Consider the following 18,217-nt stretch of genomic DNA (forward strand, 5'->3'; position numbering starts at 1 on the left):
TGGATTCTGAACCCTTGTGAGCTGTCGAGAATGAGGTTCTTTTTTATTATTGAGGTGAAATACACAGAACGTAAAATCAACCATTTAAAACTGTACAGTTCAGTGGCATTTAGTACAAAAAGTTTTCGTTTTCGTCACCCCGAAAGGAAACCCCATACCCACAAACAGTCCCTTCCAGCCCCTGGCAGCTACCCGTCTGCTTTCTGTCTTTACGGATTTGCCTGCCCTGGACATTTCATGTGAGTGGATCGTACGACATGAGGTCATTTGCGCTCGGCTTCTTTCACTGAGCAAAATGTTTTTAAGGTTCATCCACATTGTAGCCTGTGTCAGTGCTTCATTCCTTTTAATGGGTGAATAATACTCCCTTGTATGGATAGAGCACATTTTGTCTGTCCTTTCTTCTGTTGATGGACCTTTGGTTGTTTCCACTTTTTTTTTTCTTACGCGGGATCTTAGTTTCCCGACCGGGGATCAAACCCGTGTCCCCTGCCTTGGGAGCGTGGAATCTTACCACTGGACCCCCAGGGAAGTCCCTGTTTCCACTTTTTGACGGCTGTGAATGATGCTGCTAGGAACATTCTTGTACCAGTTTTTGTTGGAACCGCTGTTTCACCTTTGGCAGAATCAGGTTCCTCGCTAAGGGAAGGACCTGCAGTATGGGGCCATTCCCGCTGCCTTTCTGGATGAGAGGGAGGTGGTGACATTTCCTCTGTTTTGGGGGTGCCCGTGGGAGGAGCCACCTGTGCGTGGTCAGTTAATCCTTAGGACTCCAGGGTGGTGTCTTCATGCATTCCCATTTCACAGAATTAGCTGGCACGTGGTGGGGGGATGGCCGCAGAGCGGGGCTGAGACCAGGCAGATTGACTCTGGGAGCCCTGGTCTTCCAGAGAAGGGCCCCCGGGGCTGGGGCAGCCGGGTCTGTCCAGGGCACAGGCCAGCGCCTCCTGACTCCCAGCCCAGGACACCGGGGCTACTCTGTGCCTGGGGCGTACCCTGGGGGTTACAGAGCTGTTTCAGAACGCTTCACAGTTACGATTTCCATCTCCGTAGGAATGATGGGATGGGCGCTGCTAAAAATAGCTGCAGAACGCTGACGGCTAACATTTTAAAATAGTTCAATAATTTAGTGATTCTCCATGGGCGACAGGGAAGATCACTCTTAAGTGGGTGCTTTTAAAATTTCCTAGAACCCAGTCACTGCTTGCTTTTTTCAACAATTTGAAGTATATTTCACATACCATGCGATCCGCACATTTAAAGTGTATACTGCAGTGTATTTTTAGTATATTCATGGATTGTACAGCCATCACCACAATCAATTTTGGGACATTCTGGTTCCCCCCAAAACAAACCCCATACCCATTAGCAGTGGCTCCCCCCTCCCATCCCCCCTCCTCTTCCCGGACCCCGGCAACCCCTCATCTGCTTTCTGTCTCTGTGGATGTGCCTATTTGGAGCAGTTTATGTAAATAGAACCATACAAGGTGAGATCCTTTTGTGTCTGCCTTCTTTCACTTAGCATGATGCTTTCAGGGTTCATCCACGTGGTAGCATGTGTCAGTGCATCGTGTCTTTTTGTGGCTGAATAAGATTCCATTGTACGGATGGACCATATTTTATTTATCTAGTCATCAGTTGGTGGACATTGAGGTTACTTCCACTTTTTGGCTATTAGGAAGAGGGCTGCTATGAAGATTAGGATACAGCTTTTTGTGTGGACATATGTTTTTATCTGTTTTAGGTATACGCCTCGGAGTAGAATCATGCGTCTTGGGTCACATGGCAACTCTGTGTAACCTCTTTTCATTTGTTTCGTTTTCCATAAGGTACTTTTTAAAATAAAAGGAAACTCTTTATTTTTAAAAGAATTGCAATTCTAAGAAATGATACAGAGCTATCCCCTGTACCCTCTACCCAGTTTGCCCCATGACTAGTATCTTGCAGAACTAAATGTACAACATCTCAACACAGGGACGTTGACAGTGACACGGTCAAGATACAAGTATTTCCATCAGCACCAGGATCCCTCATGCTGCCCTTTTATAGCCCCACAGACTCCCTCCTACTTCACTTGCTTTTCAACCCCTGGCAACCACTAATCTGCCTTCCATCTTTATAATTTTGTTATTTCAGTAATTATATAGAAGTGGAATCATGCAGTAAGTGACTTTCTGGTGTTGGCTTCCCTCTCTGTCATCAAAACTCTGTAGAGATTGTTGCGTATCCATGGTCCCTGCTTTCTTATGCAGAGTAGGATTCCATGGTGTGTATGCGTCAGTTTGTCTAACCCGTCACCCTTGGAGGGGCACTTGGGTTGTTTGCGGTTTGGGGTTGTTACGAATAAAGCTGCTATAAACATTAGCTTTCAGGTTTTTGTGTGAACGTGAGCCTTCATTCCTCTGGGATAAATGCCCACGGGTGCAATTTCCGGGTGGTATGGTAGTTGCGTGTTTAGATTTTTAAGAAACAGCTACACTGTTTTCCTACATGGCTGTCCCATTTTGTATTCCCACCAGTAATGTGAGAGTTTGCCCATTTTCTCACCAGAATTTTACTGTTTTCTACTTTAGCCACTCTGGTGTGGGGATATGTCCCTGAGGTGTTGATTTGCATTGCTTTAGTGGCTAATGATGTTTTGAACATCTTTTCATGTGCTCTTTTGCCATCTACCTATCCTCCTTTGTAAAATGTCTCTTGTCCCTGTTTTAATTGGATGGTTTGGTTTTTATCCTGTTAAGTTTTGAGAGTTTTTATATTCTGAACATGAGTCCTCTGTTAGACGTGTGGTTTGCAAACATTTTCTCCCAGTCTGTGATTTGTATTTTTATCTTCTTCTTCACAGAACAGAAGGTTTTAATTTTGATGAGATCCAATTTATTGATTTTTTTTCTGTGTGTGGATTGTACTTTTGGCATCCTTTTGGCGTTCCTAACCCTAGATCCTGAAGATTTTCTCCTATGAGGAGTTTTTTTCCAAAGTTTTATAGTTTTACACTTTCCATTTAAGTCCATGATCCGTTTTGAGTTGATTTTTAAAAAATTGAAGTATGGTTGATTTACAGTGTTCTGTTAGTTTCAGGTATACAGCAAAGTGATTTAGTTATACATATATAGATATTTATCTATTCTTTTTCAGATCCTTTTCCATTATAGGTTATTACAAAATATTGAATACAGTTTTCTGCATTATACAGTATGCCTTCGTTGTTTATCTATTTTCTATATAGTAGTGTATCTGTTAATCCTAAACTCCTAATTTATCTCTTCCCCCACCCCTTCCCCCTTTGGTAACCATAGTTTGTTTCCTATGTCTGTGAGTCTGTTTCTGTTTCGTAGATATGTTCATTTGTGTCATATTTTAGATTCCACATGTAAGTGATATCATATGATATTTGTCTTTGACTTACTTCACTTAGTATGATAATCTCTAGGTCCATGCATGTTGCTGCAGATGGCATTATTTCATTCTTTTTTATGGCTGAGTAATATTCCATTGTATATATGTACCACATCTTTATCCATTCGTCTGTTGATGGACATGTCCTGGCTATTGTAAATAATGCTGCAATGAACATTGGGGTGCATGTGTCTTTTTGAATTAGAGTTTTGTATGGATATATGCCCAGGAGAGGGATTGCTGGGTCACTGTGTAAGGCTCACGTTGATGGCCATTGTTTTGTCTATCAGTGTCCAGTTGCTCCAAGGCCCTTTGTTGAAGGGGGCCATCCTTCCTCCATTGAGTTGCTTTTATGCCTTTGTCAAAAATCAATTGGGGGACGTCCCTGGTGGTGCAGGGGTTAAGAACCCGCCTGTCAATGCAGGGGACACAGGTTCGATCCCTGGTCCGGGAAGATCCCACATGTCGCGGAGCAACTAAGCCCGTGCGCCACAACTACTGAGCCTGCACTCTAGAGCCCGTGAGTCACAACTACTGAGCCTGCGAGCCACAACTACTGAAGCCCGTGTGCCTAGAGCCCGTGCTCTGCAACAAGAGAAGCCACTGCAATGAGAAGCCCATGCACTGCAAAGAAGAGTAGCCCCCGCTTGCTGCAACTAGAGAAAGCACGCGGGCAGCAGCAAAGACCCAAGGCTGCCAAAAATAAATAAATACAAATATAAATAAACTTATAAAAAAATCAGCTGTGTGTATTTGTGTGGGTCTATTTCTGGGCTCTCTGTTGAGTTCTGTTGATCTGTGTCCCTGTCTGTCCTCCATAACCACACGGCCTTGATTACTCTGGCCGTGTACATCTTGAAATTGGGTAAACTGATTGCTCTCACTTTATTCTTTTCCAAATTTGTTTTAGTTTTTCTGGTTCCTTTGCTTTCCCATGTTAATTTCAGAATAATATTGTCTATATCTACAAAAAAAAAATCTTGCTGGGATTGTGTTCCACCCAACTCTTCCCATTTGGGAAGAGTTGACATCTTGACTGTGTTCCATGAACAGGGTATGTCTCTCCACTTCTTTAGATGTTCTTTGATTTCTTTCACTGGTTCGTGTAGACTTCAGGGTACAAGTCTTGTACGTGTTTTGTTAGATTCACACCTAAGTATTTTATTTTTTTGAGCAATTGTAAACGGTATTGGATTATAAATTTTGGTGTCCACATGTTCATTGCTAGTATATGGGGATACAGTTGACTTTTATATGTCAATCGTGTATCTTGTGACCTTGTTCACAACTCATGTATTATTTCTAGGAGGTGTTGTTCTGGCGATTCCTTGGGATTTTCTACAATCACGTCATCTGCAAATGGGGACAGTTTTATTTCTATCTTCCCAATCTGTATGCTTTTTATTTCCTTTTCTTGCCTTTTGTACTAGCTAGAACATCTACCCCTATGTTGAATGAGAATGATGAGAGCAGACATCCTTGCCATGTTCCTCATTACAAAAGGAAAGCATTTAGTCTTTCCCTGTTTGGAATAATGTTAGCTGATGAGATGAAGTTTTGCAGATGCTCTTGATCAAGTTGAAGAATTTCCCCTCTTTCTATTTTTGGGAGAGATGTTGTCACAGATGGATGTTGAATTTTGTCAAATACTTTCTCTGCGTTGATTGCTATGACCGTGTGATTTTCCTTCTTTAGCCTGTTGGTATAGTGTATTACATAAATTTATTTTTATTTTTTTATTTTTAAAATTTATTTATTTTATTTATTATTATTTTTTTAAAGACACCAATTGTACTTGAACATTTGTTACTTTTTTTTTTGAATTTATTTATTTATTTACTTTTGGCTCTGTTGGGTCTTTGTTTCTGTGAGAGGGCTTTCTCTAGTTGTGGCAAGCGGGGGCCACTCTTCATCGCGGTGCGCGAGCCTCTCACTATCGCGGCCTCTCTTGTTGCGGAGCACAGGCTCCAGACGCGCAGGCTCAGTAGTTGTGGCTCACGGGCCTAGTTGCTCCGCGGCATGTGGGATCTTCCCAGACCAGGACTCGAACCCGTGTCCCCTGCATTAGCAGGCAGATTCTCAACCACTGCGCCACCAGGGAAGCCCCTATTTATTTAAAAAATATTTATGTACGTATGTATGTGGCTGCATCGTGTCTTATTTGCGGCACACGGGATCTTTGTTGTGGCACGTGGGGTCTTTTGTTGCGGTGCGTGGGCTCTAGAGTGCACGGGCCCAGTAGTTGCAGCACGTGGGCTTAGTTGCCCCGCAGCATGTGGGATCTTAGTTCCCCGACCAGGGATTGAACCTGCGTCCCCTGCATTGGAAGGTGGATTCTTAACCACTGAACCACCAGGGAAGTCCCTATAAATTGATTTTTTAAAAAAATATTGAACCAGCCTAGCATTCCAGAAATAAACTCTACTTGTCATGATATATAATTCTTTTCATATAATGCTTAATTCTGTGATAATATTTTATTAAGGATTTTTTATGTCTATATTTATGAGAGATATTCACCTGTGGTTTTCTTTTTTGTACTCTCTTTGTATGGTTTTAGTATCAGGGTCATATTTGTTCTGCAAAATGGATTGGATTCTATTTTCTGGAAGATATTGTGTAGAATTGATGTTCATTCTTTAAACATTTCATGGAATTCTTCTGTTTTAGCCGGCTTGTTTTGACATCACTCTCACAAGGGAAGTGTTACTGCCAGATGGAGGTAGATGTCCAGCTTCCTCAGTTGACCTCAAGTGGGGAGGCTCCTGTTATTGCTGGTGGGGGAGGGGACCTGCTCCCCACGTGGTCTCCACTGATACCGTGGTGGGGGTGGCCTCATTCTTGCTGGTGATGGGGAAAGTCCTGACCCTCCGTTAGCTCTCTTCTGACCCCAGTCCAGCGGGGTGAGGGGGGGGCGTGAGGGAGTGGTGCCAAATGCGTGTGGAAATCCGGGCTCCCCGAATGGAACCGGAGGAGGATTTGTTACAGCTCGGCAGGGAAGAAAGTCCCAGCTCCGCACCTTGGTTTATTTGATTCCCACCCCCCCCAAGTGGGGGTTTGGGTGCCTCACGACAGCCACGCAAGGGGAAGCCCAGGCTCCCCCCTCGGCCTCTGCTGCTATGAGTCAGGGTGGGGGCCACAGTCTTCCTGTGATATCTGGGTGGAGTAGAGCAGTTATTGTCTAAACGTAGTCCTTTTCGTCTGCCATTTTCCTGGTGTTTTGGCTGGAGAGAATAGTCATTCATTGCAGCTTTTTTTTCTGCTTCTACTAGTGTTTCTGGGTTTCTGACTTCTTATCTCCCAGTCTGGGATATGAGGTTCTCCAGCCCTGAGAACCGACCACCGTGCTGTTCCTTGGGTCCCTGGTCCCGGACCATTCTGCCTTCTCTCTACCTCTTGGAGTCTTATGTTTGTTTCCTGTACGACATACTGGGTTTTTCGTGGCTCTTCTTGGGAGGAGTAGGGAAAAGTGCGTCTACTCCATCTTTCCCGAAGCAGAAGTGCAGCCCCTGGTTTTCAGCTCAGAGATATCAGGATGCACTTGAAGTTTTAACCTCTGCCTCTTGGAGCCTCCATCTCAGCGGTCCCCAACCTTTTTGGCACCAGGGACTGGTTTCGTGTCAGACAGTTTTTCCACGGGTGGGTGGGTGGGAGTGATGGTTCAGGCGGTAATGCGAGGGACGGGGAGCGGCTGTAAATACAGGTGAAGCTTCGCTCGCTTGCCCGCCGCTCACCTCCTGCTGTGCAGCCCGGTTCCTAACAGGCCACGGACCGGTACCAGTCTGGTACCCCTGCTGGTACCCCTGCTGGTACCCCTGCTCTATCTGACCGTGACCTGGTTGTCTCTTGCAGCTCTCAAAATCTCTCCTGTCTCCATGCCTTGACCCACTGGAGTGCAGACGGTTCCTGTTCTAACAGACCTTTCTGCGGGGCCCAGTCTGACAGCAGCACCTCTGGTGAGTTAGAACATCTTCTCCTTGTCCTTGTCACCTGCAAGCCAATCTCCATTGCCGTGGTGTGGTTCACCTCACCCCTTTGGCACTGCGGCCAGAGGATGGTCAGTTTCTCGCAATCAGGGCCCAGGTGCTGTGTCAGGGTGGGGAGAGGGCGGGTGGAGTTGCCCTTGGCGCTGGGGGAACAAGCCTGCCCCTTGGTGCCTAGCTAATGTGACCTTGGGGGAATTATTGGGACTGTGGCTGAAGGTCCAGGTCTGGCTCCTTGTCTGTGCTCTGAGATGTCCAGGCGGGACTCAGCCAATGCGGCTGAGAGTGGATGATGGGGGAAGTGTTACAGGTGCCCCACCTCCATTTTTGCTTGGACCAGGGGACACCTGTTTGTGTCCAGCACAGGGACCACGGAGGGAAGCCCACTATCTGTGGTTCCGCAGAGCTGAGATATGCCCTGTGCTCAGAGTCTGGTGCCCAGAGCTTGTTATATGTGCTCCACTGGTATCGTTTCATCTGTAATATGTGCTTAAACTTGGCATTTGCTGAATGTTGCCTAAAGGCTGGGCTTTTACCATGACTGACCTCATGAAGAAAGGGAAATGATTGCCATTCTCAGGTGAGGGGACAGGCTTCCAACAGTTAGACACACTGCTCATGGCCTACTTGGTCCTGAGAGGCTCCATCCAGCCCTGGCAGTGCACAGCCTGGGCTCTTTCTGGTGTGACACCCGGCCGCCCAGCCTGGCTCTGCGTACTGGGGACCAGAAAGGCAGGTCTGTGAGGTCCACTCCTCCTTGGACACTACTTCTCAGCCTTTATAAAAAATATCATCGCCTATCCATGGAGACATTTTGGACCCTTTTTCCAAATTGTCCACCCCAATGAAATTTTAATACTATGGAAAGGCTGTATATCTGTTCATGTTCTGCTTGAATATCTGTGCTTTCTACTTAAAAACACTAAGATCTGTTTCACCTTCCAAGATTCCATTGAGAGTGCATGTCCTGGACTTACAAATACAGCAGGCAGGAGCGGAATGTCGGAGCCACTGCCCCTGCCCTGGTCCTGGTCTCCACTGCTTTTGGGGGTCGCCTCCTAACTGGTTTCCTACCCCCAGCTTCCCAGCTCTGCAGTCCTGCCTGAAATGCAGTTCAGACGCTCTCACTGTTCTTGTTCAAGCCTTTCCGTGTGGTCATGGTTCCCTCCCTGTGCTCTGAGCTTCTCTGGCCTCTGCTCTCGCCCTCTCCCGGGCGCACACGGGCACTCACCTGGCGAGCGGTGGTGATGGGGCCCCATGGAGGACCAGCCCCCGCTGTCCCTGCTGAGTGGGCACAGCCTACAGTCCCCTTGTCCTCTGTTCCTCCCCGATGCTGGATGCTGGCCCCTCGTCGGGAACCCCCTGGCTCTGAACGCCACGGTACCTGCTCACTCACCGTGGCTTAGTGGAGAGGTGACAAATGGATGCACACGAGACGCGCGACTCTAGTGGAGGATGTGGCCGCCCTTTCTTCTAGAGGCAGAGCAGCCTCAGAGCAGGAGGGTGTCCAGGTTTGAGCGAAGGTCCCGCGCTAGGCTGAACCGTACCTACGGCATCGTCCATAAGGCCTGCCTTTGACGTCCTGGGGATCGGGACTTGGGACTCACTTACCATTCATTATGGTGGCAGCTGGTGGCAGAGCACAAAGCCCCCGTGCAGCGTGTTTCTGCATTTGTGGGTCATCTGCCCCAGGCCAGATGGGGGGCTTGTTGGTTCACGACGAGGTCGAACCTCTCTGAGCCTGGGTTTGCACCAAGGCCCTCTGACCTCCTCCAGCTTTCTTCCTGAGAAAGGACACTTGCCCAGTTGATCTGAGCGTTTGCTTGTCACCATTGCGGGGTCTGAGATAGGGTGCTGCCCGGGCTGGGCCTCCAGTCTCTTCTTAGAGAACTATTATACTTGCCATTGGCCCCAAGCAGTGGGAGCATTTGATTTCAGGATCTGTCCCTGTGACCGTGGTCATTGATGTACAAGGGGAAAGAGAAGAGGAAAAAGCTGGACCGGACAGCTCCTTTAGGCCAGGACTGGACGTGTTGTAATCTTGGTTTGCCGGCCAGGGCGCTTTTCGCCCACACAGTTGGCTGTCTCCAGGCCAGGGGACCAGGTGTTCATTGGGAGATTAGGCCTCTCAGCTGGAGGAAGGATGGTGGCCCTTGTGCTGTGGACGGGGAGGGTTTCCATCTCTCGGGCGTGGATCTTCGTGAGCCCAGGAGGTGCTGCGTCCTGGGTGTGGGCGTAGCTGAGGCAGAATTCTCCATCAGCCCCAGGTTTATCTGGGCTCTTCTTCTCCCTCTCAGCTGCTTCTCCTGCATCCTCAGGTGTCCCACAAAGGGGCCCTGCCCCTCAGTGGCCTCCGGGTGTCCTGGGGCCTCCATTCATCATGGATGCCCCCTGTGTGGGCGCCTCACAGCCCCCCTGCCCTGGCTGAAGCATCACCTTACGGTTGAAACATTCATCATTTAATAAACCCATGTGGATTCTGGGTTTCAGACCTTTCGGAGTGATCCCCTCCTGCTGCCACTCAGAAAAAATGGAAAATTACCCTCGCGTGGTAATTTAGTGAGTAGCCAGATGTCGCATGATGAGTGGCAGAAGGGTTCCACTTTAGAGTAACAGGATTAGTGTACAGTGATGTGAATTCTCACCCGTGATTCAATGAATCACAGATGGAATGAATTCAAAGATACGGTTTTTGTGAAGTGGTCTTTATTATTGCCTCAAATTATTTTTTCCACTTGTGGGTATAATCAGACACCCCCCCTAGGGTGCCGGAGGATTTCTGAGGTTCCAGGTGACTTTCCTGGTGGTGACGTGTGACACATCCAACAGATTTGGGTGAAGACTCTGTCTTCGGTGATGAGATTCAAGCAATTCTCTCCAATACTGGGTGCCTAGTGTGTGGTCCTAAATCAGGGCTTGGCAGACTAGGGCTCACGGACCAAATCCTACCATCATCTGTTTTTGTAAATCCAGTTTTTTTTAAATTGTGATAAAATACACGTGGCATAAATTTTTACCATCTTAACTGTTTCTAAGTGGACAGTTCAGGGGCATTAAGTACATTCACATTATTGTGCAACCATCACACCATACACCTCCGGAACTTTCCATCTTCCCAAGCTGACACCCTGGCCCCATTCAACACTCACTCCCCCCTCCCCTCCCCCAGCGCCTGGCCCCAGCATCCTACTTTCTGTCTCTATGGATTTGATGACTCTAGGGACCTCCTATGAGTGGAATCCTACAGGATTTGTCCTCTTGTGTCTGACTTTTTTCTCTGAACCTGAAGGTTCATCCATGTTGTAGCCTCTGTCAGAATTTTCTTCTTTTTTAAGGTCAAATAATCTTCCACTGTATGGAGATCAAACTTTGTGTATCCATCAACTGTCGACGGACATTTAGGTTGTTTCTTTCCACCTTCGACTGTTGTGATTAATGCTCCTCCGGAAATGGTGTAAAGCTACCAGTTCTTTGGGGGATATATCCAGAAGTGGAATTGCTGGGTCACATGGTAATTTTACATGTAACTTTTTGAGGAATCGCCATACTGTTTTCCACAGTGGCTGCATCATTTTGTATTCCCACCAGCAATGCCAAGGGTTCCAATTTCTCCACATCCTCACCTATGCTTTTTTCCTGTCTTTTTGATGGTAGCCATCCTAGTGGCTGTGAAGTAGTATCTCACTGCAGTTTTGGTTTTCATTTCCCCAGTGATCAGTCACGCTGAGCATCTTTTCATGTCCTTCTTGGCCATTTGTATGTCTTCTTTGGAGAAATGTCTGTTTAAGTCCTCTGCCCATTTTTGAATTGGGTTACTTGATTTTTGTTATTCAATCATAGAAGCTCTTTATATATTCTGGATTTTTATCCCTTGCCAGATATGTGATTTGCAAATCTTTCCTCCCACTCCATGGGTTGTCTTTTGTAAATAAAGTTTTATTGTCACGCAGCCATTCCTGAACGAGCTGTCACGCAGCTCGTTCCTTCTTGTATTATCTCTGGCTGCTTTCATGCTACAGAGGCCGAGTTGAGTGGCTGTGACAGAGGCCGTGTGATCTCAGAGCTGAGAATATCTACAGGCTGGCCCTTTACACAAAGTTTGCTGACCCCTGTTCTAAATGATCTCGGTGCATCCAGCGCTGACAGCCAGATCAGAGGCTGAGAGATGCCCTCTGTCCACAAACCCCAGGGGCATGAGCATTCAGCCTGCAGGCCCCTGGCGTCCTCTTGGTCTGAAGCCCTCTGTGTCTTGTTAAGTTGTGTGGCTTCTTCTTGTGACATCTGCGTAGGAGGCGGGCTCCAGACGGGGGAATCCTTCCTCCTGGGAGCAGGTGATGGCGTTTAGGGACTGCCCCTAACCAGTGACCCCCAGAGGAAGGCTCATGATGGACCAAGTCAGAACCCAATGGGCTGGCATTTATCCTGTTCATCCTACTCCTCCTTTGATAGGGAATTCCAGAGATATAGCCTTCTTTGGGCTTGGAGCTGGGCCTTGGGGGGTGTTAGGTCCAGGCAGCCAGAGGGAGGCCCAGGCCAGTGTCTCCCAGGGCATTACGGGAGGAGTTAGCTGCGTATGTAAGAGGTCGTGGGCCCCGGGCATGTCCAGCAGCTCCACCACGAAGGGGGGGCGATGCTGTACAAACCGCATGGACGCTGCTTCCAGAGGGGTCCCCCGCAGCCCCCCGCATCTCAGATTGCAGTGAGCCGGGGAGTGATGGTGGGCGAGGGGTGTGGACATCGAATGGGGGCCACTGTCTCCAGATGTCTGGCTCCGAAGGGCGGGGCGTCTGCTCTCACTGTCTGCATGTTGTTTGCAGAACAAAAGCACAATAGCTGTTCGCTCTCCACCCAGAGCCCCAACCTGAGTCTGGTATGCAGTCGGTAAATGGGGAGCAGGTGACTGTCCCCTCCCAGGGCAGTCCCTGTGCAGGCCCGGGCGACGGTGATGGTACCTCTCTGAGCTTGTGTGAAGGAGGTGGCCCTCAATCACTGTTATCTCCCCAGAGGGACCCGGGAATCTGCAGAAGGAGCTAAGCGTCGCTGTATGGGGCCGTTGGAAATGGCCCTAAAGGTATCAAGTCCTCATCCCAGGACCACATGTGTCACCGGGTACAGTACAGCTTGCAGATGTGATCAAGTTAAGGGTCCTGAGATGGGGGGTTACCCTGGATCATCTAGTTGGGCCCCTAACACCATCACAGGAGCCCTTACAAGAGGGAGACAGAGGGAGATGTGAACACAGAGGAGACCCCGTGATGACAAAGGCAGGGACTGGGGTGATGCAGCCACGAGCCCCAGGACACCTGGAGCCCTGGAAGCCCGAAGAGGCAGGAAGGACCCTCCCCTGGAGCCTCCGGAGGGCGCTAGCCCTGCGACACCCAGATTTCAGTCCAGGGAACCTGATTCCAGACTTTCGGCCTCCAGGATGGGGAGAGGATACATTTGTGTTGCTCTGAGCTGCCCGGCGTGTGGCACTTTGTTATAGCAGCCCCGGGACGCTCATACAGCACGTGGATCTGGATTTGGTTGGGGAACAGGGTCACTTTTCAGTGAGAAGGAGGAGAAGTGGGGTCTCGCGTGTGGCCGGGGCTCAGGTTTCCGCCGGGGTTACCTTGATGGCAGGCCGGTCACTGTGGGAAGACGTGATGGCCTTTCCCCAGGTCACCGCGGCCCAGCTGAAACCTTGGGGAGGGGCCTTGGTGCTGGCGTAGGCAGGACTGCCCTCACCCTGTCACTCTCTGCAGGACGTGCCCCCAGATCAACCGCCAGGAGAGGTGTAGCCTGCTCTGAACGCAGCGCCTGCAAGCTGCTTCCTGTGGGCCCCGGGCATCTCCCCTCTCGGCCGGGCTGGGGACGTGCTGGCCGGTGTCCCCACGCCGGCTGCACGTTTCTGGGCCCCCGTGGAAGTGCCCCGAGTATTTCACACATTCAAAGTTTCCCTCCACGAATGTACACCTTGAGTGCTTCAACCTTCTTCCTGGGCCTAGAGGTGAAGGTGGGCACCTAGAGACCAGCCCACACGCCTCCTGCCTTTGGTCTTTCCGGGCGGGTGAATTCTGCTCCGGCTGCCCCAGGATCTTCACCTCTCGTCAGGGCAGAGGGAGCGAGGCCCGAGGGGTCGGGGAACTGCCAGGCGGCCCCCGCCCCCGACGGCAGCACATGGTTCTGCACCGTCCTTGGGTGTATTCCCCGTGCCCGAGGGTCCTGTCCCAGCCTCTAGGTTCCCGCCTCTGCTCTGTGCACCACCCCTCCTGGTGCCCGTCCCCTCGGCCGTCGGGAGACCCCACCTCCCGGGAGGCTTCCCTGTCTCCGCCTCTGCACGCTCTCTGTGAGCCACTGCAGGCCCCTGTGCAGGGCAGGATGCAGCTGCACCCTCGGGCATCTCGGTGCCATTGTGGGAATAAGCTCAGTGCCCCTGGGTTGCCCCCTCCTCTCCCTCTGCCCTCTCCCATCACTTTAGACCTGGTTACCCAGCGAGGCAGGTGGCGGCGGGAAGCATCTCCCAGCGTCAGGGTGGGTGAGCGGCGGGACCTCGAGACCTGGTACAGGATCGTCCTCGGGCTTCCAGAGCCCCGGGCGGGGTGTGCGATGTTGAGGAGGGTGCGCGGGTCCAGGCGGACCGGGGTGTTCGCAGCAGCTGCTGGGCTGCTCCGAGGAATGAGGTGGAGGCCATGAGTCTAGGGAAAGGGGTGGTGGTCACTGGGCCCATCACGTAGATCCTTCCGAATAGCTCAGCCGGGTACCGCGTCATCATCTCGGCAGTAAGGGCCCCTCCGTGCTGCATGTGTCAGGCCCTGCAAACAGCACCTGGGCGGCTCACCGATGCTCCCCCTCAAGGGTGAGGACGATCGAGGAATAGCAAGAACTGGGTTTGTTTCCCCAAATGGGTCGTCTCAGTCCTAGCAAAAGGGCCGTGTCATTTTGCTTTGACTTTAGAGCCTGGCCTGAGGAACAAGAATTCTCGGGCATCTTGTTGAAATTGCAGATTCTAAGACCTCCTCCGATGGAAATCCAATTCAGTAGGAATCTGCCTTGTTAGCCTGCTAACCAAATGATTCTGCTGCAGTCCCCACGGGTAAAACTCTGCTTTAATCATTAGGCTAAAACCATTAGGCTACCACCAACCCGTGGGTTGAGAGCACATTTTTGCAGCCACGTGTGGTATTTATCTCTGAGCTTCCTGGCAGCCAGGGAGAAAAGGGAAAGATGGGATAACAGAGTTCTCTTGTCTGATATTAAACTAGTTCCTCTGGAGAGCAGATTTTTCTTAGCACTCTAGTCTAGGAGGAGTGTTTTCACGTAGCATTTTCAGTTGTGGTTTTGCCAAAAAAAAGAAAAACCCCAATAGTTTTCAAATACCGTTTGACCTCAGTGAAAGCTGAGGACGTAACAACATTTTCGAGGTGGACACTAAGCTGGGGGGTTCAGGTGAGTTGCTGTCTCGTAGATTCAGATGTAGGACTTAAGGAACCATGGGCAGAGGTAACTTTGGCCAAGGGCAAGGCTTTTTGCAGAAGAGAATTAGAAGAAAGAAAGAGAATTGAATGACTGTGTGATTGCATTTTATGTGAAATGCCCCTAGCAGGCAAATCTATAGAAACAGGAAGTCATGAGCGGTTGCCAGGGGTGGTAGGGGTGAGGGGGTTGGGAGGTGTTGGCTGAGAATTGTACGTTTTTTTTTTTTTTGAGATAATGAGAGTGTTTTAATGTGGATAGAGGTGATGGTCTACCCAACTTAATGATTATAGGAGAACCCACTGTATCGTGCCCTCCAATGGATGAGTTGTATGGCGTGTGAATTACATCTTCACCAAAGTGTTTAAAAACAAAAAATTAATGACATTAGTGTGTCACACTGAATCCAAGGTTGGGTGCCAGGGGGTCGGAAGGAGACGACTTGGCCTGATGAAGCCTCGGGGAGCTTCCTTGGGGTAGGGAAACTTCTAGGGTTGCAGCATTCCCTGTGATCCCCCCTAAACCATGGCCCTGAGCAGTGGACCGGCCGTCAGGTCAGCGGGGCTCCCGCCCTGGCCCGAGGGTCTGAGTTGGGTGTGGTCGCGTGTCCGAGGATCCCAGGAAACGGGAGGAACGGGCACTGAATTCCATGTTCTCACGTGTTGGTGTCTCTGTTCCCGGAAACAGTTTTATCTGCAGCCCTGAGGCTGCTGAACGAGCTCTTTGGAGCGGGACTTGCCCGCCTCCAGGTGTGGAATGTGGCTTCCCTGGGCGGAGGAGGCTGCGTGTGTCCTGGGTTCTCTCAGCAGAAGCCTGGGTCTCTCCCGTCCGCTGAGCCCGGGCCAAGTGGGTGGAAATAGCCGGATGGAATGAGTTAGGATCTGGTCTCAATGTAGGGCCGAATATACCGAGGCTCGTAGAGACAGACGGCTTCCTGGTAAGAAAGGAGCTGGATGAGAGTGACTAAGTAAAGTGATCTTAAGGTGAAAATAAATATGTTTGTATGTGTTTCAGATGAAACAAATCGTGTAGCCAAACCAGGAATTTTCTAGGGTGGTGACACTGGGTGTTAACCACGCTTTCATGGGGGGATGGTTTTCTGAAACTGATGGTTTATGAAACTGAAGGGGCTGTGTTGAGGGAACCCGATTAAGAACCTGGTGTCCAGAGCTCTCGGCTGTTTTGTCGCCCAGGGGTACACCTGGCAGAGAGGGTCTCATGCAGCCACTAGGCAGGTAGGGGCTGATGCTGGCCAGTCGTCAGGTTCTGCTGGAAGGGACAGCTGCCGCGTGGCTTTATAACTGCGGGGAGTCACCAACTTGCTGACTTCACCTTTCCTTGGAAAGAACAAGGGAAGAGTCACATGGAATGTAATTCACCAAAACGAACACGTCAACTTTCCGGTGTATGAGGTGCTCCTGTCGCAGACCGTTGGAAATAAAATTCAAGGTGTTCGGTTGGATGCAAATTGTCCCTTTTTCTTTCTTTCTTTTTTTCTTTTTTACCGTTGACATTTTTATTATATTACAAATTATCACCTGTCTGCCTCCGTAGCAAGCCGACGTCTGTAGTTTTGCTGTGGTTCCATAGCCACGGATGGGAAAAATAGTGCAATTTACCTGTCCGTCAAAAGCGCAGTCAGGGACGAAGGGAAGGGCTGCTGGTTCCCACGTTCTCTAAATATTTACGCTTCTGTCCCTCTTTTATATTTATTCCTTCCACCTGGACGGCAGGTACACAGTCGCCTTCCAGTGCTAATTCTCCCTGGATGTTTTTAGAGGGAGCGGTTCGGCTAATCAGAGCTGCTTCACAGTCACGAAATGGATTCAAAGTAATATTTAATCCAACGCATGGAGGAAATGCCAGCCGCCAGGACGCTGGAATGTAGAGCAGGCCCGTCGGGTGTTTGTCGTGAGCACGGCTGTCTGCTGTGTCGCCTTCATCAGTTGGCAGGGGGCGCGGGGAGATCTGTGAACCAGCTTGTTAAGGAAAACACAGAGAATTTTGCATTTATGCCCCTGTACTGTGGTAGCGCAAACGCCTGACAGCGCAGGGGGCCCTCGAGCTGGTGTGCGGAGTTCATTTATTATTTTTCCCTCATGTGTTCACGGAGCGATTGCTTCGGGAGACACTGAGGTCCCCACACAGACTTGGGGCACACGGCGTCAGAAATCGGATACGGGATCCCATGGATAGGGCATGAGGCTGGTCCACGGGCCCCTTGTGCCGATCGGGGCCCTTCTTCTGCAGCCGCAGCCCAAGGGCAGCTCTCCCTGGGCCTGTCTTGTCTGCAGCAGCCACGGAAAATGACTGTGGACCTGGCCCTGTGGACACCCCTGCCCTGCAAGTGACCCTGCACACTCTGCCCCTCCCCGCCACCAACACGCTAATGCACAGCACACACCTCGGGTGGCTTGGTCGGTGGAGGGTGGGAAGCCTTGGCAGCCCTGCCCCTTTCTGAAACATTCCTCCTTGTGGGATTCAGAGGTAATCCAAAGGCTCCTCGTCCCCCTTTGGGCAACTTGGGCCTCCTTAAACTTAATCCCAACAGACAGGTGTGAGAGGGCCCAGGTCTGATGCAGATGTCAGGCCAACATCTCTCGGGCCTCTGTCCCCTGCCTGCCCCTAGCTCTGTCCTGAGAGGGACTGGGTCACATGCCCCGAACGTCCCGGCGTCCATTCCTCTGCCTGGCATCCCTGGACAGGCCACGGGGAGATGGTGTTTCTTTTCTTAAAAGTTTTATTAAAGTATAGCTGATTTATAATGTTGTGTTAATTTCTGCTGTACAGCAAAGTGACTCAGTTATGCATATATATATATATATTCTTTTTCATATGCTTTTCCATTGTGGTTTATCACAGGATATTGAATATAGTTCCCTGTGTTATACAGTAGGACCTTGTTTATCCATCCTGTATGTAATAGTTTGCATCTGCTAATCCCAACCTCTCAGTCCGTCCTTCCCCCACCCCCTCCCCCTTGGCAACCACAAGTCTGTTCTCTGTGTCTGTAAGTCTGTTTCTGTTTTGTAGATAAAGTTCATTTGTGTCATATTTTAGATTCCACATATAAGTGATATCATATGATATTTGTCTTTCTCTGTCTGACTTACTCCACTTAGTATGATCATCTCTAGGTCCATCCACGTTGCTGCAAATGGCATTATTTCGTTCTTTTTTATGACTAATATTCCATTGCATATATGTGCCACATCTTCTTCATCCATTCATCTGTCGATGGACATTTAGGTTGCTTCCATGTCCTGGCTATTGCAAATAGTGCTGCTACGAACACTGGGGTGCATGTATCTTTTTGAATTATGATTCTTTCTGGAAATATGCCCAGGCGTGGGATTGCTGGATCATACGGTAGCTCTATT

The 18,217-nt window shown here is 49.7% G+C and overlaps 1 protein-coding gene across 1 annotated transcript in view; it reads left to right on the forward strand.

The window, feature by feature from the left end:
* Positions 1-18,217, forward strand: part of SHANK2 (SH3 and multiple ankyrin repeat domains 2) — a 478,101-nt gene that overhangs the window by 17,697 nt on the left and 442,187 nt on the right. Inside the window, exon 3 of the mRNA XM_082342199.1 lies at positions 7,252-7,355. The gene's annotated coding sequence lies outside the window, so the exon portion shown is untranslated. The remainder of the gene's footprint in view (positions 1-7,251; positions 7,356-18,217) is intronic.

The sequence above is a fragment of the Balaenoptera borealis genome (assembly GCF_965194805.1).
Source record: "Balaenoptera borealis genome assembly, chromosome: 11".
In the NCBI taxonomy this organism is placed as follows: domain Eukaryota; kingdom Metazoa; phylum Chordata; class Mammalia; order Artiodactyla; family Balaenopteridae; genus Balaenoptera; species Balaenoptera borealis.